General features: G+C 40.2%; 1 protein-coding gene across 1 annotated transcript in view; it reads left to right on the top strand.

Annotated features, from left to right (window-relative positions):
- Positions 1-3116: 3116 nt before the first annotated feature.
- The window catches only part of Tmem178a (transmembrane protein 178A), an 88973-nt gene continuing 64182 nt past the window's right edge, over positions 3117-27907 (top strand). Inside the window, exons 1-2 of the mRNA XM_090337076.1 lie at positions 3117-3164; positions 4820-5010. The gene's annotated coding sequence lies outside the window, so the exon portion shown is untranslated. The remainder of the gene's footprint in view (positions 3165-4819; positions 5011-27907) is intronic.

Here is a 27907-nt window from a genome sequence, read left to right as displayed (position 1 = left end):
TGACAGGGAGGGAATGGTGTTGACCATGGAGCCCAAATCCTTTTTCTTCCCCATTCCCTTCCCCCGTAGTGCTGTGGTGCAGGCAGTCATCCCCAGAGAGGCTGTGAAATGGAGGCTGCTTCACAGGAGCCTCTTCAGGGCCACCAGCTGCCTGGTGAACCCCTGTGCATCTGAAGAGAACAGCTCATCTGTTCTCAGCTGGGGATCACTTGTGTTCACCCAGGCATGGTCCCCACAAGAAGCCCTGAGACTAGCAAGTTGGTGCCTGTTGAACTGTGAACCTTTAGGAAGAAGTGGATATGACAATTGTATTCAGAATAATTCCAGGAACACTCATTCTTGAAAGGAAAGTAATCCCACCAGAGGTTGGGATATGACCGACAAGTTGAGAAGAGGAGGGAGGAGAAGAGAAAAGGGAAGAACAGGAGAGTTATAATGACACAGAGGCCCAGGTAATGTGAGAGTCAGACCAGATGTTTTGAATAGGGAACTTCGAAGACAAATTTCTGACAACTTCTTTTTGTTCGGTAGTGGGCCTTGAGCTCTGGGTTTGGGTGCTGTCCCTGAACTCTTCAGCTCAAGACTAGTGCTCTGCCACTTGAGCCACATGGCCCATTCTTTTTTTTCTGGTGGTTAATCAGAGATAAGAGCCACAGTGCCACTTCCAGCTTTTTCTGTGTATATGGTACCAAGGAATAGAACCCCGGACTTCGTACATGCTAGGCTAGCACTCTACCACTAGGCTACACTCCTGGCCCCCATAAGTAATGTCATATCTTTTTTTTTCCTCGTTGGTAGTGAAGCTTGGTGCTGTCACTGAGCTCTTCAGCCCAAGACTACTGTGCTCTACCACTTGAGCCACAGCGCCGCTTCCAAATATAGTCTATATAATATTCCAGCTAAAACTGGGTGCTGGTGGCTCCCACCTGTAATCTAGCTACAAGGGAAGTTAAGATCTGAGGATCATGGTCTGAAGCCAGCCTGAGCAGGAAAGTCCCAGAGACACTTATCTCCAGTAAACTATTCAGAAAAAGCTGGAAGTGATACTGTGGCTCAAGTGGTAAAACACTAGCTTTGAGCAAAAGAAGCTCAAAGGACAGCACCCAGGAGCAGCAGTACACGTGCACACACACACACACACACACACACACACATCTGCACAAACATACACACTGAATGCTGATCATATTCTAATCCCTTAAGTAAAGTACAGAGAAGATCTGGACTCCTCTGTCTAGTAGCTATATGTGGCTATTGAGTATTTATTTGCATTGTGATGAATACCAACTGAGATGTGTGCTAAGTGTCACATGCATGGTGGATTTGGAAGACCTAGCAGTGAAAAAATGAGTATGAAACTATTTAGCAGACAGATAATATTTTTATACTGAATATACCTTGAAGTGACAATATTTGAGCCTATTGAGTTAAATTTAGCAAGTTTTTAAAAAATAATTTTATCTGTTTTTTTTAAGTGTCTACTAGAAAAATTCAAGTCCTTTGTATTTCTCACATTGTATGTCTCCCATATAAGGAAACACCCACATCCATGCCTATTGATAGCCAAAGAACAAGATTAGCCTTGGCCCATCCCAGGCCCTGAAGCAGCGGACAGTGACTGTGGCGGGCACCTGCCTAAGTCTGTGTTGCATGAAACTTGTTCCTTCAAATTCTTGCCAGTGTATTTAATGTTGTGATAAATCACCATCATAAATCTTTGTGCCCAGTCTTAATTATTTTCAGAGAAAATCCCCCAAAACAAACTTGCTAAGAAGTATGTACATTTTTAAAGCTTTTGGAATATACACTGAAATTACCTTTAGTAAGTGCATGTATATATAGAAAGTAGCAAACATTCGGAAAGAGTTGGAATCTGCAGAAAATAGTACCTACCTTTAAATACCAAAAAGGAGACCAAATCCTCCTATAAGAATGAAATGGTTTTGAGCTATTGTGATCCTCTGCTAGGAGAGTCCAAGGTGTGTACTAATTATTATAAACGAGGGAAACCATTGAGCCTATGTTCCTTTGGGTCTGGCTTACTTCACTTACTATGAATTTTTTCCAAGTCTTTCCATTTCCTTATGAATGGGGTGATGCCATTCTTTCTGATGGCAGCATAGAATTCCATTGTGTATAAGTACCACATCTTCTTGATCCAATCATCTACTAAGGGGCATCTGTATTTGTTCCATATCTTTGCTATGGTAAATAGTGCTGCAGAGGATTATAATAGCTCAAAACCTAGGTACATAAGGTCATATAAGATGAGACTAAATGAAAGGATCTCTAGGGTATGGAAACAAGAGCTTTATCTTGTGTGATTGTTGTTCTTAATATACTATGTTATTTCTCTTCTCTTTTTTTTGCCCTTTGGTCAACCTCATATTGTTACTGTATCTGACTTTGTTACCTGGTGTATTGTATATACATTTATTTGTTTATTTGAAATAGAAATGGGAAGGGGGGAAAACAAGATGATTGGGAGAGGGTGGGGGTGATATAGGGACAATAACATGAGAAGGGGTATCATGTGTCAGAAGTAATGCACCTACTATCTGGCAAATGCAACTGTACCCCCTCTATACATTACCTTGACAATAAAAAATAAAACAATTTTTTTAAAAAAAGAATGAAATGAATATCAACAGAGAATCACTAGTGGAAAGCACTGGAAGCAAAGGAGATGCTCCGCTGGAGTGAGGCCTGGAGGAGGAGAAGTCAACTTTTCCTTGGCTGTAACCATTGTAGCTCTTCCCTGGTAAGAACAGCTGAAACAGGAAAAGCAGAAAGAATGGAGGGTAGGGGGAGAGATGGAAAAGATCTAGTGAGAGCAGAATGGAGAAAAATAGAACCACTAAACTTTAGACATGGGTTGTGTGATCTCTAAGATTCAAAGAGCTTCAAACAGCCTGTCAGTGACTACTACAGGGCAGGTGTTTGCTGTAAAACCTCTGCCTGTAAAGCCAAACAGATTTCCTAAATGCTTAGTAACAGCATCTCTGAGTATATTTGTCCAAGAAGTGGCCTTGAAACAGACCAATTCTTTGTTCAAGCCATAGCCAGGAAGAAAGGAGCATTTGAGAAAATGATGAGGTGAAATGGCTCTTGGGATCCTCAGCTGTGAAGCATTTCCTGTGGAGGCACTCTTCAGCCCCTCCGTGGTGGGTGGAAGGTGCTGGAAGGTTGGTTGGGTTCTGGGGGGTCCTTGGTGACATCCCTGGAATGGTATGATTCTGTAGTATTGTGTGTAACTCTTTTGAGCCCAATGGGGCCCTTTAATGTGTCAGAAACTTCGTGTCACATTAAGGTGAGGCAAGATACTCATTGCAAAGACTTAGTAGACACACATAAAACCCTTCAGCCAAGTTCAGCCTACGCTCTAGATCTGAACAAATTCAGGGCAATTTCTTATGCTATAACTCCTGCGTCTTTGGGACAGCGCAATGAAAATGAATGTTCTAAATAATGACCCGAGGCCTCACAAATCATCAAAGAAAGATTAAATTATGTCTTGTACTTACCAAAGCCAAAATAAGTGAACGAATAATATATTTTAGAAATCATTGCTCCAGGAGCTGAAATTGCAAACATCATAGTATTTAACCCTGATGTGACTAAAGTATCCAAGTCACCCAAAGGACCCATAGCTAAAGGTTTCAGTTAATTCTCTTTTGCATATTAGATAATAAGTATGAGAAGCTCTAATGTGTTAGGAATTCTTGGTGGCAAATTATTCACACCACCAGCTTGGCAGACTCACTTGGATTACATAGGCAAATTCTTAGTGTCCTTTACATTCATCAGACAGGAAACTATGCAGCCTCAGTTTTGGGAATTCTGTCAGAGAGGTTAGGAGATTCATCAGTCTAGTGGGAAGAAAAATTCTTCCTTTCCTGGAACAGAGTCTTTGAACATACAGCTCTGTATTTAAGGCTTATTATATGTCCTCGGTACTGTTAAGAACTTGGCATAACTTGCCTCATATTAATTCTTCTACCAGTCCTGTGGAGTCAGTATAAAAATCCATTCACTTCACATGAAAGAAACCTGAAATCCAACCCCAAACTCATGCACCCTAGATAGAACCAGGATTGACACACGGGCTGTCCTTCAGCAGGGCATATTCTCTCTCTTTCCCTCAATGTTTATGTCAGCTACAGGTGAACAAGTAGTCTCTAGGTCTTAGCCCTATGAGTTTTCTTTATCTTATGGAAGTTTCGTGCTTAAAATTCCCACAGAATGTAGATGATGAAATGATTTTTTTCAAAGCCATTAGTTAATAAAGCAGAGGGCTTTATGCCTTGTGATGAGAAAATATTGAGACCATAGTATTTATCAGAAATACTATTTTCAGAAGTAGTATCCGTGAGACTTAGCTATTTTTTCTTTTGTTCTTTGGCTTTATTTAGTTGTCACTGACAAGAAAAGGTAACATATATTTAAGGTGTATAACATGTTTATACACACATACTGTGAAACCGTTATCATCAGGAAGCTAATCAACACATCTGTCACCTCACAAATCACCTTTTCATGTGTGCTGAAAAGATTTAATATCGACTGTCATAGCAAATTCAAATATGCCACACAATCTTAGTAATTACAATTCCATGCTGCACACTGGCTATCAAAAAACTTATTCATGGAGGGTTTACTCTTCATGACTCAAGATAGCTCTACCACAGGGGAGAGGGAGAACACTGTAACACACTGCTTATACTCAGGAAATGTCCTCAGCACTTACCTGTTTCTTTGTTTGCTGGATTCCTATCCTTTATTCAGTCAAGTGTCCTTCTGTTCACTCCTCTCCATGCAGGTAGATGAAAACGGCCACTCCAGCTATGTGTTGACAATATCCATCAGTGCACAAGTCAACAACCACGTGACTCTGGTCACTTCTTCTTGCAATTCAGAAGGAGAACTCTAGGCTACGGATTGGCTCTTCCCAGCAATCCACTCAAGTCCAGTTGTTATAAAAAGAAGAGCCTATAAAGCAGATATCTCACAGTAAGTGTTATGGGTGTGGAACAATTTCTTCCCTTGGGCCCAGCAGGAGATTGATTACAGAACTTCCTTCCCCTTACAGAATTGTGCCCGCTCAAATCTTTAATGTAAAATAGCTTAGTATTTGTATATAACCTATCCACTGTATACTTAAAACCATTACTAGGTGACTTATATATAAAAAAAAAAAACTAGTACAATGTAAGTGCTATGTCAGTAGTTGTTAAACTGCATTGTTTACAAAGTGAAGGCCCGGAGGTGACTCGTGCATATTCTGTGCAGATACAACTTGAAAGTTACTTTCAGAGGGGATGAAGCTCAGTCGGTAGAACACTTGCATGAGAAACTCTAGATCCAGCCTGTAACACTGTGAAACAAAATCAATCTAAGTCTATATCTAGAAAACTCCCTGTGTACACAGGACCAATATAATGAACAGTGGGTCGGATGGCATACCCGCCCGATTGTGTCTACTACGTTGTTAGGTTATAAGAAATATGAGCATTAGCTAGGTGCCAGTGGCTCATGCCTATAATCCTAGTTTTTCCAAGGCTGAGAGCTGAGGATCATGGTTGAAAACCAGCCTGGGTAGAAAAGCCTGTGAGATTCTTATCTCCAATTATCAAAAAGAAAAGAAAAAAAGCCAGAAGTGGGACTGTGGCTCAAGTGGTCAAGTATCATCCTTGAGAAAAAATAAATCTGAGACAGTGCCCAGGCCCTGAGTTCCAGCCCTATGGCTGGCATCAAAGAAAGAGAGAGCGGGGTGGGGCAGGAAGGAAAAGAAGATGGATGGACATTAATGTACATTATTCCATTTTACCTTTTGAATGTTTTAATTATCTTTAAAGTAGTTTTACAAAGGAGTTGCCGCCATTTAACAAAGCAGTTTACGGATACAATGTATCTTCTTGATCCATGTTGCCCCTTTCAACATTCTTACCTACCTCTCCCAACTCATCCCTTCCCTCATTTTTCTTGAATTTTAGGTCATGTATTTAATTTGCGTTATTCTTTTTCATTTATTTTCTTTTTTCCAGCAGGGGTCTTGCTAAGCAGGTGCTCTATCACTGAGCCATGCCTCCTGCCTTTTTATTTTTGACCATTGGACAGGCAGAAACTGAGCTGATTGCTCTTTGAATTTGTGCTTCTGCTGAGGTGGAACTATCATTCATATATCCATTCGCTTTTTGTATTTCTTATTTGGTAGCACATTTATTTTGAAAACTCAACTATACACAAAGAGGGAAAATGATTGATAGTAGTTGTCATTGGTCATCTGCCTGATCCTTCCCCTACTAAACCTACCACTAAACCAGTATCACACTCTCTTCCTTTGGACAATATTACTTGAGTTATAAAATAGTATGTAAAACTAAGCCTTTGCCCTTTATGGAGTTGTCCTATGAGTGACATAGGCTGTGTGGTAAAGTGTCTCAGCCCAGAATCCCCAGGAGGCGTGAGTTCACCTAATCACATGGCCATTGAAAAGTCCTTAGGAAGAGAGGATTTTCTTACCATCTTCACATCTAGGGAAGAAGGAAAAAATGTGGATGAGATATTGACCCTTCTCGCCCTCCTCACTCCATGCCCCTCTTCCTCCTTCCATTCCTTCCTCCCTCCTTCTGTCCCTTTTTCATGTCAAAGTATACACTGTGAACTCAGGACTTCACAGTTGCTAGAAAAATGCTACTGCTACTTGAGCAGCCTTTTTGCTTTGGTTATTTTTGCATGTGGTCACATGTTTATGTCTCCTGCATAACTGGGATGTCATTATGTCATTGTGCCCAGTTTACTGTTTGAGACAGGCCTCTCACCAACTTCTTGCCCAGGTTATTCTCAAATTGCTCTCCTTCTGCTCTCCACCCACCCCCTGCCCACCCAAGTAGCTTAGTGGCACATTTTTGCACTACCACTCCCAGCTGACTTTCTTTATCTGTCTTATTAGTATTTCCTTCCTTCCTTCCTTCCTTCCTTCCTTCCTTCCTTCCTTCCTTCCTTCTTTCCTCCCTCCCTCCCTCCCTTTCTTCCATCCTTCCTTCCTCCCTCCCTCCCTTCCTTTCTTCTTTCCTTCCTTCCTCTCTGACTATATGTCTGTCTGTCTTTCTCTCTTTATTTGGTAGTTCTGGGTTTGGACTCAGTGCTTCATGTTTGCTTGGAATTCAACTATTTGAGCCTCTCTGCCCAACTATTTGTTTCTAGTTCTCACTTTATGTCCAACTTTCAAATGACATGCCACTATTTTCTATTGAAGTTGAAATGTGGGCAGTCTTCTCACAATTACAACACCTTAAAATAGTTCAAGATAGAAGATGCTCAGGATATCAGATTAAGGAAACAGGAGGTTTATTGAGGATCAGAGACCAAGACATTTTGAGGTGGAGGCAGAGGGTAGTGGAGGATGGATACTATTCAAAATGTCCTTCTGTGTAGCACTAGCCTCTGTGTTTGCTTCAGCAGGATTTCTCAACTTCTGGTACAATAAAATCACTTATGAAAAACAGACATTCCTGACCAGCCCAGGCTCACTGATTCAGACTCTTTAGGTCATGAATCTATCAGGAAATTTAGAATAGGCAAAATTAAAGGGTCTAAGTAAATCCTCTTATAGGAGATAGCTTTTATGATGTCCACCCAGTCTATATAAACTCCATAACAGAAGTCTTGATGCACAGCTATGGCCCTGATGTCCATATCTGAACTACATGATTTTTTTAATATATGTTTTATTGTAATTAATAGAAGGGTTACATGATATTTGCCATATAAATGGTGCATTGATTCCCATACATTGATACCCTTTCACATGTCTTGGTCCCCATTTCCCTTCCCTCCTCCCCCACCCCTCATCTTGTTTTCCCCCGTTCCCTATCCAATTTCAGATTGAACTATATGATTTTTAAATAGCTGATCATGAAAGGAATCCAGGCTGAGTCAGATACTTGGTCTCTGTTTGTTTGTTTGTTTGTTTTTGTTTTTTGTTTTTCTGTCTCTGTTGCTGTCCCTTAATCTCTGTCTTACTCTCTGTAAAGCAGGGATGAATTTAATAGCAGCTAGTCTATCTCTAAAATTAACATGGAATCTCAAGATGATGAGACATTTTTATTCTCTCATATAGGACATGCTTGATTTGATTCAATAATTTGTACTGCAAAACTAAGACATTTCAAGGTTGAGCACTGGAGTGCAATCTGGAATCCTAGCTTCTTAGGTGACTGAGATCTGAGGATCTTGGTTTGAAACCTGGTCAGGATGTCCATGAGACTTATATCTCCAATTAACTAGCAAACTGGCCAGAAGTGGAGCTGTGGTTCAAGTTATAATGTGCCCAAACAAAGAAGCAACTGGATAATACCTACATCCTGAGTTCAAGCTCCAATATTGGCACAAACAAAGAGGCAATCTTACCCTACCCCCCAACTAAGATACTCCAGTTTTTTTAAACATCACCTATACATGACTAAAACCTTAAGCTGAAGACAAATTCGATTATGGGTCTTCTATTTTAATAGAAAAATTCTCCAGGAAAGGATATCAAGCATTCATAAGTTAGTATAAATTGAATGACCTTTACCAGGGAGTGCAGAGATGTTTGTAGGGGAAAGGTTGAGGGGTGTTGAAGGTGATGTGGAGGAATGGATGACCTGGGAAGAGTTACATAGGGCAGTGTGAAGGCTGAAAGTGGGCCTTTTGATGGACAGCGTGTAGATATTGCAGATAGAGTTTAGATGACTTTAAGACCTGTCAGATTCTGGTTTTACTTGTAAACACACAATACCTAATTAGGGAGATCCAAATGCTTAAAAACATGAATGGGTTATTTCTTTTTTGTCCATCATAGGATTTGAACTCTAGGCCTGGACACTGTTCCTGAGCATTTCAGTTCAAGGCTACCACCCTATCCGTTGAGCCACAGCACCACTTCCTGTTTTCTGGTTATTAATTGGAGATAAGAGTCTCAGATTTTTTAGTGTCCGGCTCACTTTGAACCACAATCCTGAGATCTCAGCCTCCTGAGTAGCTAGGATTACAGGCTTGAGCCATGGCACCTGGCTGATGGCAATACAGCAAGCTTAGTAGAGGTGATCTGGTGTTCATTCATCGAGTCCATTCATTCTCCTTTAACAGAGATCTAGCAATAACTGCATAAGTCCTGAGGCTGAGGTCCTGTGTGTTCTGATCACCTTGATATATTATTTCCTTTTATTCATGTTTCAAGGGCTTATGGACTCCTTTGGACATCACCTCACTTCTCTACTTTGATCACAATTTCTGGACTGCTCTGTGGAGTTTAATAATTTCTTAAAACCTCACCTTCTAGTTTCTGACATTTCCTTTTCATTCTGAATCCTCAGTAAGAACTACATTCTCAGTTATTCCACATCTTCAGCTTTACCCACTATTTGCTATTTATTAACTCATGGTGAAATATTCAGGAGAACATGTGATTACCTTATTGGAAATCTTCTGTCGAGGAGGAAAAGGTGTCTGGTATCCTCAGGTTTCTTTAAGATTCACATGTGGCTTATTGATTGATTGATTGATTGAACTCTGGGCCTGGGTACTGTCCCTGAGCTCCTTAGCTCTAGGCTAGCTATTTATCATGTTGAGCCACAGTGCTACTTCCAGTTTTCTGGTAGTTAATTCGAGATAAGAGTCTCACAGACTTTCATGCCTGGGCTGGCTTTGAACCATGATCCTCAGATCTCAGTCTCCTGAGTAGCTAGGATTACAGGTGTGAGCCACTGGCTTTTTTTTTTTTTTAGAAAAGCCCACCATGGAGAAGGGGTGACACTGCTGGACTTTGAAGATGTGGGTAAATGTTTTAGGATTTCGTGCAGGGACAGGGAGAAAACTTCAAATTTCACTCCAAGATCCCCAGAAGGCTGAAAATAAGTGACTAGTATAGGTTATTTGATATAACTGAAGTTTTATCTCAGCGGTACATTTAGAAAAGGAAAATCTGAGAACTACTCCAACCCTGTATCGTTGCCTGAATTCACAGAGAAAACATAGTACAGGGACATTGCTGATCTCTTGAGCCAAATGGACCCCACAGCTACTTTTGACCTGAGTGGTTGCCACACCTGATGATAGATTCCTTGGGCCAAGAAGGCTTATAGCAATGAAGGTTAGAAGATCTGTTTCCTCCCTCCCTCCCTCCCTCCCTCTCCTTCCTTCCTTCCTTCCTTCCTTCCTTCCTTCCTTCCTTCCTTCCTTCCTTCCTTCTTTCCTTTCACCAGTCCTGGGGCTTGAACTCAGGGCCTGGGGACTGTCCTTGGGCTTTCTCAAGGCTTGCACTCTACCACTTGAACCACAGTGCCACTTCTGGCTTTTTCTGTGTATGTGGTGCCAGGGAATTGACCTGGGGCTTTATTCATGCTAGTCAAGCACTCTACCACTAGGCCATGCTCTTGTCCCAAGAGCTATATTTTTTTGACATGAGATATAACATCTTCAGTGATTTTCAAGTATAGTACATTCCTTTGATTTTTCTTAAGTAGGTTTTTGGGTTCTTTGGAGAGCTTGAACTTCTGATTCTTATTAGGTCTGTGTCTTATCACACCCCTGTCCAAACAGCCTAGCTGATGTGCTGTCTTCTAATACACAGTGACTGGCCACAGCTCTGTGGGGCAAAATAGGTAATTCAAGTGCAAATGAATGAGAAGGAAATGGTTTCAGTACAGCATTCTCTTAACATTTAATCTAATTTAGCTAGCGGCATCCACATGATTTAATATGATCATGATTAAGCTCACTATAAAGAAAATATATTATTTTTAAAAACCTCATTTATTTGTTTATTTGAAATAGGAAAGGGAGCAGGGAAACAAGATGGTTGGGAGGGGGAGGGGGAGGGAAATGGGGACAAAAACATGAGAAGGGGTATCAATGTGTGAGAAGTAATGCTTGTACAACCTGAATGTAACTGTAACACCTCTATACATTACCTTAACAATAAATTTTTTTAAAAAAAGAACATATCTTAACACTAATGCATATTTGGGGGGGAAAATTGCAGACTCGGGAAAAATCTACATTTATTTCAACCATATGGGCTGCAATGATTGTGCTTTGTTTCTTTCTGTTCAGTCAAGGATGAGACTGAGATCAGGCAGCTTGAAAAGGGCTGACACTTCCTCTCAGCCTTGGAAAATGCCAGGTGTCCTTTGGTTGGAATGATATATAACAGGGAACTCCTAGTTGGCTTTTTTTGTTTTTGGAATGACTGATTTATGTTTGAGTTGACTGTGATGTTATAGAAATAAAGCTGATTGAAGATGTATAGCTAAGGGCATGCATTTTGGAGACAAATGGTCTTGGATTCAAATTCTGTCAGTTAGCAGTAGTTTGACTGAGAACTCTTCCAAGTGTATCTGTCAGGTGATGACCAAATAGCATATGCTAGGTGATTATAATAATCATTATCAGAGCAGGCATTAGCGCTTTCTAGAGGAACTGAATCACATGTACACCCCACCCCACTCATACATGCATATTTATTTATGAGGGGATTTATTGAGTTGATTAGAGGCAGGGTCCCTCAGCAATAGGAAAGGCAGACAACGTGGCTGTTGCTTAGTCTAAGACGATGGAACTCTCAGAACATACTGGCTAAGCTCACTCTTTTCTTTTTTGGTCATGGGACTTGAACTCTGGGCCTGGGTGCTGTCCCTGAGCTCTTCAGTTCAAGGCTACCACTCTACTCCTTGAGCCACAGCACCACTTCCTCCTCCAGACTTTTTTAGTGCTTATTATTTTTGAATAGTGTCTCTCTTCCTTCCTGGGTGTGTGCCTTGACCATGGTCCACCTATTTTAGACTTTCAATTGTAACTGGAATGACAGGCACAGGCACCATATGCTCAACTTCTTCCACTGAGATGGAGTATCACAGACTTTTCTTCCTGGATTGGTTTTGAACTCAGATTTTCCCATTCTCAGTCCCTTGAGTAGCTAGGACTATAGGTGTGAGCTATTAGTTCCTGGTTTGTTTGTTTTGGAGCTGGAGTTTGACACCACAAGCCCAAAATGACCTTGAACCCATAAACTTTGCTTCCACCTTCCAAATGTTGAGATTACAGCTATGTACCACCAGGCTCAACTGGATCCTATGCGATTTTTACAACTATCTTAGGTAAATGAGTACTACTAAGTGTCTAATTGGTCCATGTTGGTTGCTTTCTTCTTGGATCAAGTGTTTACTGAGAGTCACTTAAATATAGACATTGTATTAGGTGTTGGTGATTTAACATCATATAAATCATGTTCCTTTCTCTTGAGGAGTACTCATATTTGAGGGAGAATGGCTAAGACAAGCAAGGAAATTTAGCTGTTAAAGTCTATCCAGGGAAGAATATAAAACACGCAGGGGTTCAGAGCAAGCTGAATCCTCTAGCTGCATGGTGCAGGAAATTATCGAGTTGCTAGAGATCATGACTTTCTGAGTTCAAGTACAGTAATGTCTACATCTTGGATGTTATTAAGAAAAGCTTTGGCCTTCCTTTTTGTCTAAAAGAAGGACCACCTTAAAACAAGACCAACATGCTTCACTATAAAACTTATTTTTTGCCAGTCCTGGGGCTTGAACTCAAGGCCTGGGCACTGTCCTGAACATTCTCAAGACTAGCGGTCTTCCACTTGAGCCACAGCACCACTCCCAGCTTTTTCTGTGTATGTGGTACCAGGTAATTTGTGCAAGTTAGGCAAGCACTCTATCACTAAGCCACACTTCTGGACTCACTATAAAACTTTTTAAGTGCACACAAAATAGACTACAATAATGTGCTCAGTCCTTCAACTTTGGTGTTTTATCAACATTTTGCCACCTAAGCTACATGAAAAGAATATTTTCGATGGTGTTGATTCTGTAGCAGGCTCTGGTGATTGGAAAGGTACTAGACAGATCTCATATCCATCTCCCCTTGTCCATAAACAGGATCAACTCCTCTGTGAAGGTACTGTCGCTTCTAACAGAGAAGCCATTTGGGGTAGAGGGGGGGGGCATGCGTTTCAAGTCTCATCACTGCTGAAGTCACATGTGGAAGTCCCAGCCTTCTTTTTCAAACTAAAGTGGGCATTATTGTTGCTGTAATCACATGGCATTCTGCATGCATGGCTGTTTTCATCAGCCAGACCACTGGTGTGGTGAGCCCTCACTCAGTCACCACGTGGCTGGGGCTAGAGGGCATCTGGACAAATGGATTGGATACAGTGGCATCATGGGTAAGGACCTCATCAGGTAGCTGTTGTCTCTCACATCGATTGCTTGGCAATCATCTGGTGAATGGTAGGTCTGATTATGAAAACAGATTCCAACTGTGTCTTTTTGTTTTCTCTTTTTGCTCCAAGAGCTCCAGATCTTAGAAGTCTATGCCAGAATGCATGTCTCGAGTAGCAATTTGAAAGGCAGAACGATTTTTTTTGAAGTTTAATTTTTTGTATTTTTTATTAACATTGATTTTTACATCATATTTCAAATGAAAGTTTTTTTAATGAATGCTTAGACTACAAATCTGTGGAATTTTTTTCTAGATTATATTTTTTGGGATTATAAAACAATTTATTGAGTTTATGAAACAAGAGTATGTTATTTCTGTAAGGAAACTCATTTTTAACATTTAAGTAAGGAGATTGAGGGCTACCCATGCTAGAATCGTGTCACTTTTATTTGATTTTCTTTTAAAGAAAGTAACTGTACTGAAGAAAGCAATGTGAATGGTTGGCATTTAAGTCCTAAATTCAAGTCCCAAGGTCTGTTTTTGATGAGCTCTGTTTTTGGCAAGGCACTTTATACCCCTGAGCCAAAGTTTCCATACTTGTAAAATATACAAGATCATTTTACCTGTCATTTTGTGAATTTTTTTTTTTTTGGAAAGAGAGTTGGCTGTAGCATCTAGGATCAGATAAAAGTAGGTTTTCAGGCTGCTGTCCACTGCTTGTCAGCTGTGTGATTTTGGAAAAACTCAATCTTTGTATTGCCATTTTTCATCTCCTGTAAAACTGTTACAAGATCATAGCAGCTTCATTCTGGACTTGTTATTCAGGTTCAGTGTATAGTGCTTACCCCTGTACATGTAAACCTTTAATAAATGGGAGCCCTTGTTATAATGCATCTTAAATTCCATGTATACCATTCTTCTACTTCAATAAGCAAAGATTTAGGAATCCCTCACTGAATGAAAAATTAAGCCAAATATTAATATTCTTCTACCCCTGTTGTCACAAATGCTTTGCTCTGACCTAGCGCTGCCATACACAAAGAAAAACTGCACAATAAGCTTTGAGTCATGTCATTCATTTAAACAATGAAGCAGCATCACTGAGTACTTTAGGTTCTTCACAGTCAGCTGTCTCTAAGGAGAAAAGAGCAAGTGTGAAGACCTCTTGCTGTTATGGGGCTTACAGTAGAGATGGTGGAAGTCTAGATAAGGTGGCTACTGTTTGCTAAGTCTCCCTTTGTTACAGCTTTGTGTATATCCTCGCAGATCTGGAGCTCAGAAGCCTGTGTCCTAAAACCAGCTTTCCCTAGGATGATGTTTAGTCCATTGTGCTTATATTCTAAATCCTCACAACCTCAGATTGTCCTTGATGAAGGCCTGTAATTGGCAAAATTCTTCTTTTTTTCCTGTCTAAAGAGAATGTTTTTCAGGGTCTGGGAATGTGGCTAGTGGTAGAGAGCTTGCCTAGCAAGCATGAATCCCTGGATTTGATTCCTCAGTATGACATACACAGAAAAAGCTGAAAGTGGTGCTGTGGCTCCAGTTGTACAGTTAAGCAAAAGAAACTCAGGGTTAGTGCCCAGGCCTTGAGTTCAAGCATCAGGACTAAAAAAAAATTTTAATAGAATGTTTTGAAACAAGGAAATACAAGATAAGAAGAAGAGGCAGTTATGCTTTAAAATAAAGATTGAACTTACACCACGAGCTCCCTATGTGCCAGGCAGTTGCCTAAATTCATGAATTTTCTCAACAGCCATGTTAGCTAGAGTTTGTTATAATACCTGTCTAACTGATGAGAAATTCATGTCATTTGTTAGACTAGTTAATAGTTATATTGGAATTTCTTCTCTTACAGTGTGACCTTAAAAAGCAGGCAGGTCACCAGTAATTTCTGAATGGCACAAGATACTTGTAATCGTTTTCTATTGTTTTATTAGATATTGAACTCAAGAAAATTAAATCACAGTAGGCTGCAAATATAATTCAAACTTTTATTAAATGTCCAGAATATTGGATCATTGGATGCATTTTACTTCTGGGCAATTATCCAGGCTTGAAGCATATATTCAAGTATTTGCTGCTGCGATTATTGCATTGATTTACAGTGGCAAATCAGATTACACAGTGAGGGGAATTAAATTACTGGCATACTTTTGGGAAGACACCTTTTGATCTTGGTGTGCGAGTTCAAGTGTTACCTTATAACCAGCAGACTTTCTTCCTTGCGTGAGTACCTCCTTTGGGAAAAGATTCTCTTGAAAAGCTTGCATTCTTGCTTGGACCTCATGAATTCCAAAGGGAAATTTACTCTTTATTCTTCAGGCAGGTGTATAACTGGTATAAATAAATGATCTTGGATTGTAAGTAAATTTAAAGTTACTATTGGAACTACTTTCTGTTTAGTTTGGAGAAGCTAAAATTGCTAACTACTCTAGCTTTTTATTTTCCTTCTCAAAAGCGCTCCACATCATTATTCTTAGAGTGAATATAAAACATTTTTGGTCTATCATACTCAACACTGCTATACATAGCAATTTCTAAGTCTGTATCTCCTTTAGAAAGCATCATATCACTTGCTTCTTGTGCCATCTTTCTTTTTACTGTATCCTTTCTGTCTTCTTAAAGCTATCTTTAAAATAGTTCCAATACCCTCCCTGCCCTCTGCCCCCTGCCCCCTGCTCCCTACCCCCAACTCTCTCAATTATAAAAATGAATCCTGTCTAGGCACTGTTAGTTTACACCCGTAATCTTAGCCACTCAAGGGTTGGGTTCTAAGGTTTGAGCTTTGAAGACAGTCCAAACAGGACAGTGTGTAAGACTCTTATCTCTGGTTAACCATCAAAAAGCCAGGAGTGGAGTTGTGGCTCAAGTGGTAGAGTGTCAGCCTTGAGTGAAAAAGCTAAGGGACAGTGCCTAGACCATGAGTTCAAGACCCATTACTGGCAATACATACATACATACATACATACATACATACATACATACATACATACATACGTACATACGTACGTATGTACATACGTAGGAATTCTAGCAGGAAGTAGGCATCACCTTTAGAATTAATTCACATGGGTGTCCAGTGGCCTGACTACAAACACTCCACTCCAGTGATGGCCTAAAATACTTTTTTGTCCTGCCTTTTCCAATGTCAACCAGCCAACTCCTACATGACATCAGAATCAGTTCTGAAGGGAAAGGGAAAGCCTACCCCTCTTTGAACCTTGTGCCTTCAGACTGAATCTGACTCCTTCTGTGCTCTGAATCCTCGGTGAATGGTAAGATGAGAATATTGGGCTAAATGTCTGAGCTCCTGGGGGTATAGGCCCAGGAGTAAATCCTGCAGACAGGTAGAGGGCCCACAATTTAAACATTGCTAAGTGAGGAAGGAAAGGAAATGCCAGGATGCCAGAGGTGACATGGCAGGGTGCTATCCAAAAGAGCAGGTGGACAGTGTTGCAGGTAAAGCTGGGGCTGAGTGAGTGGTTAGGGCGGCTCAGAAGGCCTGGGTGGATGAAGCAGGAGAGAGGAAGGAGGGTGCATCTTGTAGATTTTGTCATCCATTTCCAGGCAGTGAGTGGCACCTGTCAGACTGGTCATGACACTGTGCCTCATGCTTCTTTATGAGTACCAAACTTGAAGGATTGGGAGTAGGATTTTACATTAAAATATGTATGTTTTCTGTCATGGATTATAGATGATTGCCTATGTTCTGAAACAAAAATGATACCAACTATAGAAAGAAAAATAATATATAATTCCAGCTATAAAGAGCAAAGGAAGAAGTCATTATGACATTTATTATTTATTTGTTAGCACTCGGGACTGGACCCAGGGATTGGTGCCTGGTAGGCAAATGCTTTCCATTGAATTCATCACCAATTACTGCACAACTTGAAATTACCTAATGCATATGTAGAAATGTACATGGGTTTAGGTATATTATGTTTCTAAGCATAACAATGGAAATAAACCACTTAGCTCACTTGCCAACACCAATCTCTATGGGATTTTTTTTCAGCTATCTTGAAATATATTTGACCAATCAGAACTGTGTATATTCAAACTATACAACTTGTGTTGATAAATGCATATGTTGGAAAATAAGCACCTATTAACATACCTATTATACTTCAGAGGATTTGTTTTCTTTCCTGTTATTTATGATGAGAACATTTTAGATCTACCCTTTCAGCACATTTCAAACACACAATACTTGAATACAGTTTATTATAGGTGAACGCGGTTTTGTTAACTGTGTTGTATATCAGATCTTCACAACATACTTATTTTGTCAGAGTGAACCTTTTTACCCTTGACCAAGATTTTTCTATTTCTTCCTCCTATTCAGAACCTATCCCCAAACCCTTGTCCACTCCATTCTATTCAATCCTGTGAGATGTACCTTACATTCCACAATGCATTTGCCTTTTGTGTAAGATTTATTTCACTTAGCCTAATGTTGCCCAGGTCCGTTCTTGTACAGACATGCAGCTTGACCTGAGTTCAGCCATCCTGGTTGTAACCAGGATTTTGCCTGCCAGGTGTCTGCAGCACACATTTCAAACTCTGTCGGTAAAAACTAATGGTAACACAGTAAGCTGAGTGAAGGGCGCCAACCATTGACACTCAGACTATTGGGGAACATGCTAATAGTTTCTGGGAAGGACAGAACCTTCTGTCTGGACATAGCTCATCCTTTTCTAGCTTAGCATGGAAACTCCTGCTCTGGGTTTGAGGGGGTCTACCTGCAAGATCTATTTGTATTTGTTAATTCCGTATGAATTATGCTGTGTGCAGTGCTGGATCTGTCTGCCTTTACTTGTAATTTTCTACCTTTGGCAGATGGTTCTTACTCAGGGACTGTTTTTTGTTTGTTTATTTTCTTTTCTGAAACAACTTGTTGTTATATGTAGCAAGATTTCCTATTTTTAAAATCCTGAATAATAGCTACTTTCTGGTTTTTCCTCTCTCCTTCATTCCCTGCTTCATTCCTTCTTTCCCTCCCTCCTTCCTTTTCTTCCTCCTTGCCTCCCTCTCTTGCCTCTTGCCCTCCCCACCTCACCGGAAGTTGAAAACAGCATCACACATGCTAGGCAAGCACTTTACCACTGACCCCCAATCCTGTATCACAGTTTAAAGGAATTCTAACTAACTTTAAACTTTCTAAAGGTCTGTGAAGCTATCACTAATGACAAAATTTTACCCAGATACATGCAAGCATGCTGGCACGTGTGCGCACACACATTCACATTTCTTTGCATTACTACCAAGTCAGATCAATCACAACATTGGCTAATGACTACTGGATGATCAGCCCATATATTACAGATTGGATCAGACCACAGAAAAATAGCCTTAGATTAAGTGAATGATTTAATATAATTTACTTTCCCATAGTGAGTGGCTTCTATTTAATTTTCATACCCTTGTGTCTGGTATCTTTTAATAAAATGTAGTAGTCTGCTTCTCAAAACTTCCCAGTTGGTAAGATACATGCACTTATTTTTAAGTACATTCTTAATTTCTGGTATATAGGAATAAACTATGCCTCAGGGAAAGAAATGTATTGCATGGGTACACTTTGTGAAGGTAAACACATAGAGGCACTTTGCTTTCTGTTAATTAATGATAGCAATGCCAAGTTTTTATAGGAAACCAATTTTGCTTGTGCACACCAGGGACATCGTGGAGCACAGGAAATGTTTCAATTAAGGAAAACCATAACACAGCCCCAAATCAAAATATAACAGGTGAAGTACAGTCTAAAAGTGGGTGCATTAGAAAATGATCTGTGAATGTTTGCTAACTATAACGACCCCTGAAAATATTTTTTCAAAGGTAAATCAGATAAAACTCACAGAGATGTGATTTTTACAGCATTTTCCCAGGAGTTGGAGTGGGAACTGTGGGAACTATGGGAACTGTAGGAACTGGGAAAGGCCGGAATTGCAAGGAAGAGCCTTGCCTTGGGCACGCAGGGTCCTTGCCTGGCTGGTGAGGGATCAATGCGACCTGTCTGGTTGACCTTTTTGCAGAGTAGAGGTTTGGGCATCTTCTTGCCTTTATTCATTAGGAAGTTGTTTAAGAATGTTCACTCACTGTGGCATGATTTCCTTGGTCTATTTAAGCCAACCCTAGGTGGGTGTTGGCATTGAACACACATTTGCCATTTGTCAGCAAGAATGTGAGGTGAAGGAGATGAGAACTGAGTCACCCTGCTGAGTTCAGCAGATAACGCTCTTCACTTATATTGCAGGTGTCATTCCAGAGCCATTCCCAATTCTGCACGATTAAAATGGTATCTGCCTTTGTGCACAATTGCCTGTGGGAACGCATAGTCAGTGATCAAAGTATAATGGGAGTCAAGACAGTTACTTGAATTGAAAACACAAGACTGGGTCTTCAAGCCTCCCCAAAGGGTCCCTCTGCAGGGTGACATTGAGAAATCAACTGTGCACAAGACTCTACCTGTCCATATACAACAAAGCTAATTACAACATCATGTAGAATGTGCAAATGTCCTAAATAGGAGGGAGTATAAAATATAACACGTTTTTCAATGGAGTACTGTGTAAATGTGAAAGACATCTAGGCAACTGTATAAAGATAAAGATGCCCACATAGATTGCTCAGAAATACAATCAAATGCATCCCATTTTGTTGGGATTTTTTGTTTTTCTATTAATTTTATTTGAATTATCTTTGAGTAGTTGTACAAATGGGCTTCAATTCACCATGTCAATTCATGAGTAAGATGCATTTTGATTGATGTTATCCCCGCCATCATTCTCCCTCCCATGCATTCCGACCCCATTCACACCTCAAGTTGCTTGGTTCCTTTTTACATTTGTATATTAAATATTAAACTTCATTTTCTGTGTGTGGACCATGGCTACCTTTGGGAAGAGGAGATAGAAAAGGTGAGGGAAAGTCCATCACTTTGTCTTCCTGCATTTTTGTGTCACTGCCTAGTTGGCAATTAATCTCTAGCTAAATTACATATTTGAAAAAAGAAGAATAAGTAATTTAAACATTTTTCAGTTAAGTTTTCTAGAGCAATCCTGGGATCACATCATGGCCCCAAATAACAAATCCATAATTGCTATAGTAGCTCGAGGCTACTGGGTAATGTATTTCATCCCAGTATATTTACCTCTGTGCCAGATTCTATGTTCCAAGAAGTGACATGGAAGTCCAGATTATTCATTGATCCAGTCCCTTTTTTCTCTATCAGCCTAATGATACTACTAATAATATAGTTACTCATTTCCTGTTTACCAAGCTCTTTCACACCTTGAATGGATCCACGAGCCTAGGAGGGGGCCCTATTATCCCCATTTTTACACACAGTAATTGAGGTTTAGGGAAGTTGGTTGACGTGCTCCACGGACATGGGTAGCTAGGGCAGAACTGCCACAGCTGTCAGATAGGGACTTTATTCCCAGCGAGGACATTCATTCCAAGCAAATCACTGGTTTTCTAGGTCTCAGGTTCTTCAACTATAAAATAGGTGGTAGAAGGAGGTTTTTATTAGTAGGCAAGTATTCAATTGTTTCAGGAAAACCAAGTAGGCCCTCCTCACCCACCCTGTGCCCCCAGTTAACCTTGGAATGGCTCCCTGGGCGGTTGTGTTTAAAGATGCTCATATTGTGTAGACAATGGCAGCTATCCTGAGAATCTGCATGATTTGGCTGTTGTGAGGTAACTTAGAAGACAGGTTCTATTCTTCTAGTGCAGTTGGGGAGAAGCTAGGGTCACCTTGGAGACTTCAGTGCCTTCTATAAGGACTCCACTTGAATTTCGAGTGGAAATATGGTTGTGTACAGATCTAGTCAGGGCTGTACATAAACATATGCAAAATGATTGGACTTGCTGTGTGACTCTTTGCCAGTGGGTCAGAGTAAAAGAGATCCTTTCTTACAAGTGCCTTATTAATACAATCTCAAACAAGTAAATCATAGTCTTGGCTAATCAACAATTTTTTTTTCCAGTCCTGGAGACTGAACTCAGGGCCTGAGCACTGTCCTTGGGCTTTCCTCAAGGTTAATGCTCTAACACTTGAGCCACAGCACCAATTCTGGCTTTTCTATATATGTGGTACAGAGGAATCGAACCAGGGTCTTCTTGCATGCTAGGCAAGCACTCTACCACTAGGCCAAACTCCCGGCCCCAATAATCAACAAGTTTTTATGAACATGTACCCTTAGGTTTATCTGCTAAGTTTTTTTATTATTATTATGAAAGACACAATATGCCTTGTTGGCCTCAGAAGATTCAAAAGATGTGGTCATTTCACCAAGTGGAAGAACACACAATGCATGTCATAGGAGTTATAGCAGGGTTGGTCAGGGAATGAGAAAAAAATGGGCCAAAGCCTTTATTGTGGTTTCCTTGGGAAGGAGTGGAGGAACAGAGTAAATAGGCTGAGAGCTGGTTGTCTTGAATCTTCTAGAGGGCTCTCAGGCTTAGAGAATATCTGTCAGTTCTGATGTAAGCTCAGAATCTTGATTGGAAGGGCCCAAAGTACACTTTCTTTTCTTTTTCTTTTTAAACATTTTATAAGTACATATTAGTTGTACAGAGGGGTTTCATTGTGACGTTTTCATACATGCCTGCGCTGTAATTCTCACTGATTCCTTTTGTTGTTATTACTATTAAGTAGTTGTAGATGAGAGTTACAATTCCATGAGTCAGGATATGAGCATAATGCTTCTCCATTTCCCCACTTCTGTCCCTACCTACCCACAAGTTATGTAACCCCGAGGTTCTTAATACCTCTCACTTTTACTTATGATTTTAAGAATATAAACATTCTTCGGTTTCTCCTTTCTTTTATGCTTTATTTGGTTATTATTTTTGTCATAAAGCCTTTATGTTTAATCCATATCCCTTGTGTTTATTAACTTAATTCCTTACATTTCTACTTTTTAACTGTTTTGTATGTTCTTCTGATTTCTTGGTAGAGATCTGCCTTATAAGTTACTCTCAAAGACTTGAGTCCTTTGAGAGTCCATATGCAGTGTCAAAAGCACTTGAGCAGTTGACAGCTCGGGTTCAGATAACAAGGACAATAACTACATATACTCTATTCTGGTAAGTGCCAGGTAGAAAGCCAATCTGCTGACATTCAAAGTATGGTTTAAGGGAGAAAAAAAACCTTCACAGGTGTTTGAGACTGGAAGCAACTCATGGTTCTGCACAAACCTAAAGAAACTCTGTGGATTTGTTTATCTTTCCTATGACTGTGTCACAGATAGAATAATTTGCACTTTGGCTTTTCTGTTGATCTCTGGAGCATCCACTATCACAATTCTCAAACCTTTTCTGTCCTGGATGGCAGGCAGAGTAGTGTTTTGGGCAACAGAGAGTGCATAGATAAATACATGCCCGCAGAAAACAAGGATGCAGGAGCACTGGAGGACCTGCTCAGATATTCACTCTCCAGCAGGGAGGAATGTTCATTTCTGTATCCTTTGGAATTCAGTAGATCTCTGGACAGGATCAGAGAAGGAGGAGAGGGGTGGGGGAGCAGACAGTGAGACAGAGAGATGAGGGGGTGGGGATAGAATAAGGGAATAGGGGAGGCCACCTTGAGTTGGGTGATTCCTGTCTGAAAAGGAAAGCAGCTTCACCACTGTTCTGCTTTCCAATTGCTGCTCCATCACATTACCAATAATTTAATGAGTAAATACAGGACACTTTATTACTTTACAATCTAAAGATCAAATTATGCCAAAATTAGTCTCCAGGGGCTAACCCCAAAATTGACAGGGCATGGTGCTCTAAGCCTAGCTTCTTGGAGGACTGAAATCTGAGGCCAATTTAGGAAGAAAAAGGTTGTGAGACTCTGCCTCTCTCAATAGTAGGCATGGTGGTATGCTCCTGCAATCCCAGCTACTGAGAAAGTACCATATCTGGATGCAGTGGCATGTGCCTGTCTCCTCAGCAGTGTAGAGAGGCACACATAGGAAGATTGCTGTGCAAAAAGGGTGAGATCCTACCTATAAAGTAAGCAATGGAAGAAGGAGCTGGAGGTGCAGCTCAGGGGGTAGAGCACCTGCCTTGCAAACTCCTCAGTACCAGCTGCAAAAGGAAGTTGGCAGGATTCATTCCTTCTGGAAGCTCTAGGGGAAGATGTACTTTCTTGGCTTTCTCACTGTCTGGAGGCTGTCTGAGGCCTTTAGTTCAGGGCCAGCTTCTTTAAAACCAGTGGTGTTGCATCTCTGGCTCTTTTTCTGTGGTCATACTTTTCTCTTTCCCTGACTAAGGATGGGCAAGACTTTCTCATTTTAAGAATGCCTGTGATTAGATTGAATCTATCCATATAAGTCAGGATCATCTCCCCATTTTAACAAGATCCTAAACTTAACACATCTGCAAAATTTCTTTTGCCATGTGAGGTGACACATTCATAAGATCTAGAGGAGGGGATGATTATGAGATCCTCACTGAGATAGAAAATGAAAGCTTTTACCCTGTTCCATCTCCTTAAGATCTAAGGCAGAACCACATTTTTTGTAACTGCCTATTTGACATCACATCAGTCTGTAACAAATGAAATTTTACAGTTAAAGAAGAACAGTATTATTAGCAATCTAAATTTCTATTATTAATGATCTTATGATAATATTATTAACAATCAAATTGTAATCCTAATTTCAATTGTAGCAGCAGATTTATTCTTTCCTTATACTTCTTCAAACACAGATGAATTTTCTCTACATTCAGGAAGCTTAGGGAGCTGAGGAGTTAGCTTCATGGTAAAGCTCTTCCCTAGAAAGCATGAAGGACTACATTCAGTTTCTTGCAGTCGGAAAACAAAATATCAGTCTTTTTTTTCTCCTATCCTTGTCTTCTGTAGCTACCAGACACTCCTGTTTCTTCTTGATTGACAGAATCACTCTCCTCCCTCCTAAATGTACATGTGTTATCTTTAGTTTCCCTCACCTTCCATTTATCTCTCAGGACCCCAAAATTTGATTCCTGTTTTATCTTATTTACACTCAAACTTTCATGTATTACATCTCTGGGGTCTAGTTTTACTAGATATTCGATGGTCCTGAAATTCTATCATTGACCTTGAAACTCTGTACCGTTCGCATTTATGACTCTCCTAATCCATTCTCACCCTGCTGCCAGACCCTCCTCTTGTGTCCGATCTCTGCCTCTTATATTTCACATAGGTGGGCCTCTCAGTGGAGGCTAAAGCTAATTTCCCTGATATCTAGTGATCATTTGTTGTTTCAAATTCAGATGAAGAGAACTGCAATGTATAATTTGTTCTCTCTCCTGCTTCATTTACCTACTCACTTACCTAAAGATTTTTGCTTATTCATTTTACCTAACAGATCCATCAGCATTTGATCCTCAGAATATTTGTATTTGGTTCTCTTTGGCTCATCTGTTCATTTGTTTAGTAACTATGCTTTATGTATAGTATCTCTTTTTTTACTTATGACTCTTACTACTCACACTTTGGTGATCAGGAGATCACTGTTACCGTTTAATCCATCACCAGGTTGGATGAATTCCTGATCTCTCTTTCCATTATGCTGTCATAATGTCTCTCTATTGCTTAAGATCCTGGCATAGCTTAAAGCCTTTTCAGTCTGAATTGAATCAACATGTCCCGATTTATCCTGAGCTGTACATTCCTGGTGGGATCAGATGAGCATACCTTATTCATTACTGTCTCTGGGTTCCCATGTTTTTTTTTCCATTTCTGAAATAGTCCTCTTCCTCATCTCCACTTCCTCTCATAGATTTTCAGAAGTTCAAGTCTCATCAATACCTTGGCAGTCATTTCCGTTTAGAACATTTCTCCTCTGAACACATCCACATTTGCTGAGCATATTACAAAGAACCATCTCACCCATCTTTCTGCGATGAGCAATACATCTTTGATTCTTTCCACTGTTTCTGTAGTATGATGGGCCTACTCAAACCAGCCTCTCCTTTTATCTACTAGAGTATTGTCCCCTTTCCCATGCAAGAACATTAACCAAGAAAATCTTCTATTTGCAGGATCCATTTTTCTTGTTAATCATTCCTAGAAACATACTAGCATACAATTTCCCCCTCGTCTTCAATAAAAACAAACCCTCTATTAATCTCACTACTATGATCATCTGTAGTGAGATTTCTCTCCCATCCTTCATGGAAAAATTCATTGGAAGAGGGGCCTATATATGTGATGTTAACTTCTCTCTTCCCATTCTGTTTTGAACTCATTCCAATCAAGTTTATGTCCCTAATACTTTTCTTATGAAGGTCACCAGACATTTGTATTGTTCAAACCAGTGGTGAACCCTCAGGTCAGCAACTTTGGGTCACTGACAACGCTCTCCTATGTGAAATACATTTTTCTGTGGCTCCCAGGATTCCACACTCTTACCTTTCTGGTCATTTTTCTTCATTTCCTTTTGTGGGAACTTATGGCTCTCCTAGACCTCAACAACTAGCAGTTTTTCATGTGTAGTCCTTGACCTTATTCTTTTTGCTACTAACATGGACTTTCCAGGTGGCATCATCCAGTCTCATGGTGCCAGTCTCATCTACATGAGGATCCTCTTGGCTCCCGAATTTCCACCTTTGGTCTGAATCTCTTCCCTAACTCTAGATGTACTATCCAACCATTATCCTACTGCTTACCTACTATCTCTACCTGGATAGATAATAGAAACCATAAACTAACTGTATGCTATCTGGGCTTCTGGTATGATCTCCATTCTAACCAATACCTGCCAAAGCGTTCCTTTCATCCGTGGACAGCTCCACCCACCCCCTTTCTCTTTCACCCTACATTTTTCATGGTAGTAAATCCTGTTGGTTTTGCCTTTTTTCAATACCTAGAAACAAATCACTTCTTATCACTCTACCTTTATCCCCTGATTTAAAACACTGTTGTCACTGTTCATATATAAATCAGAATTACGAGTGTAGGCTCTGAAGTGATGCCTCACAGGTTGGGACACTGGCTCGGTGAGAGCATGACCTTGGGTAAATAATTCAGCTTCTTTATGTTTTCCACTTTATTCATTTGTAAAACATGTAATTGTTACAAAAACTAGAGGGTTGAACACATATAAAGTGCCTATCAGTGCCTGGAAAATAGTATGTGATCAATACATATCAACTATGAATTATTAGTGTGCATACATTATGAAAACTCCATGACAAAATATAGAATGTAGCAGTCAAGAAGATAAGAGTTATAATCAAAATGGACATAATCTATGAAAATATTTATATACTCCAGCCCATACTAAGCCAGGGTGGGGAATTTTACCCAAACACGCTAAGCTCTGCTGAGTGTATTGCTTATTTTGTGCAGCTTTTGTCTAATTAAAGATTTATGGTCCCTTACTATCTGTCCCATCTTTCTTCTTTCTCTTGAGAATAAATTTTACAGCATCTCTTCTACAAATCTCCTTTTAGCTCCTGGAAATCTTGGATTTACTTAGTCCTTAAACTATCTATCTTCTGAGTTGATCCCTGCTTTTTCAGGATTCCGTGTCCAGTTTATTTTCATTGCTACCAATGATAATATTTTAAAAGGGACTCTAAATCTCCCCTTAATACTCCCATGAATATCATTTTAAATTCTCATTTTATTGGTCCAAAGAACCTGTACTTCTTGGTAAAAGTAGATGATAGAGAATACGATAAATTGCTGAGTGAGGTTAAAACAAGGACAACAAAACAAATACTTAAGACCATGCTCATAAAATTCAAGACCAAGATAACCAGGTCTTTTTTTTAGAGAAAAAAAAGAAATGGAGTAAATAATTTCCATAAATACTCAGAAAATAACATTTCATATTTGAAATTGAGCTTCAATTTGGCTATGAGAAGCCTCAGAAAAGCATGCCTTTCTGTTGTGTTTGGATATCATTGAGGTTCAGAAGGGCATATGGTAGCCTGGCTAGAAACCAGTAAGAGACATCTCCCCAACTGCCAATCCCCTCTCTGACTTGCCACTGACATAGTCTGAGGCTCTCCATCCTATGCAGATCGCAGATACCAAATAAATTAGGCAGATGGAACTCATATATCAAAGCCATCTACTTGCGTTCCTTTTTGGCCATTGGTGCATTTCCTTTCTCTCCTTGTTAATCAACTTCATAAATCTGACCTTGACAAGGCCCCACCTCTCTCTAGTATGGCTGGAGGTGAGGTGGTAATTTGTTCCTGAGCTTTCATTTGCTTCTTCACTTGAGTGACCATCAACGTCACATGACACCCACTCATTATAGGGGCTCGGGTACAGCCAGGAGGGGTAAGTGCCAAGTGCTGCTGAACTGATTCTACTTTCCAAAAGAACAGGATGGTTCTCCAAGCACTGTGCACATCAGACAGTTGCGCCCCGTGGTGCCTGATGAAACCCTGGCACACTAAGAGCTGTGAAGAACATACAGCATTGTTAGACATTCTTCTGAGTATCTGCTTCATAATGGCTATTCACAGCCTGGATAATGAATACCTGGTTCCACATAAGCAAGATTTAGCTGAACCAGAAATTGACAAAACTAAAATTGTCCAGGGTAGTGACCTTGCTTTCAGATGTGGGAGGAGTTTTGTTGAATTTGCCGTTTTCAGGGACATCTGACTCCATCTCTGTCTCCTGGTCCTGATGATAAGAATCTAGAACACTGACCCAGCCTTTCTGTGCCAAGTGTTGCTT

The sequence above is a fragment of the Megascapheus bottae genome, chromosome 7, assembly GCF_031878675.1.
Source record: "Megascapheus bottae isolate mThoBot1 chromosome 7, mThoBot2.hap1, whole genome shotgun sequence".
In the NCBI taxonomy this organism is placed as follows: domain Eukaryota; kingdom Metazoa; phylum Chordata; class Mammalia; order Rodentia; family Geomyidae; genus Megascapheus; species Megascapheus bottae.
Note: the sequence above shows the minus strand (reverse complement) of the source record. Positions and strands in the feature narration are given on the sequence as shown.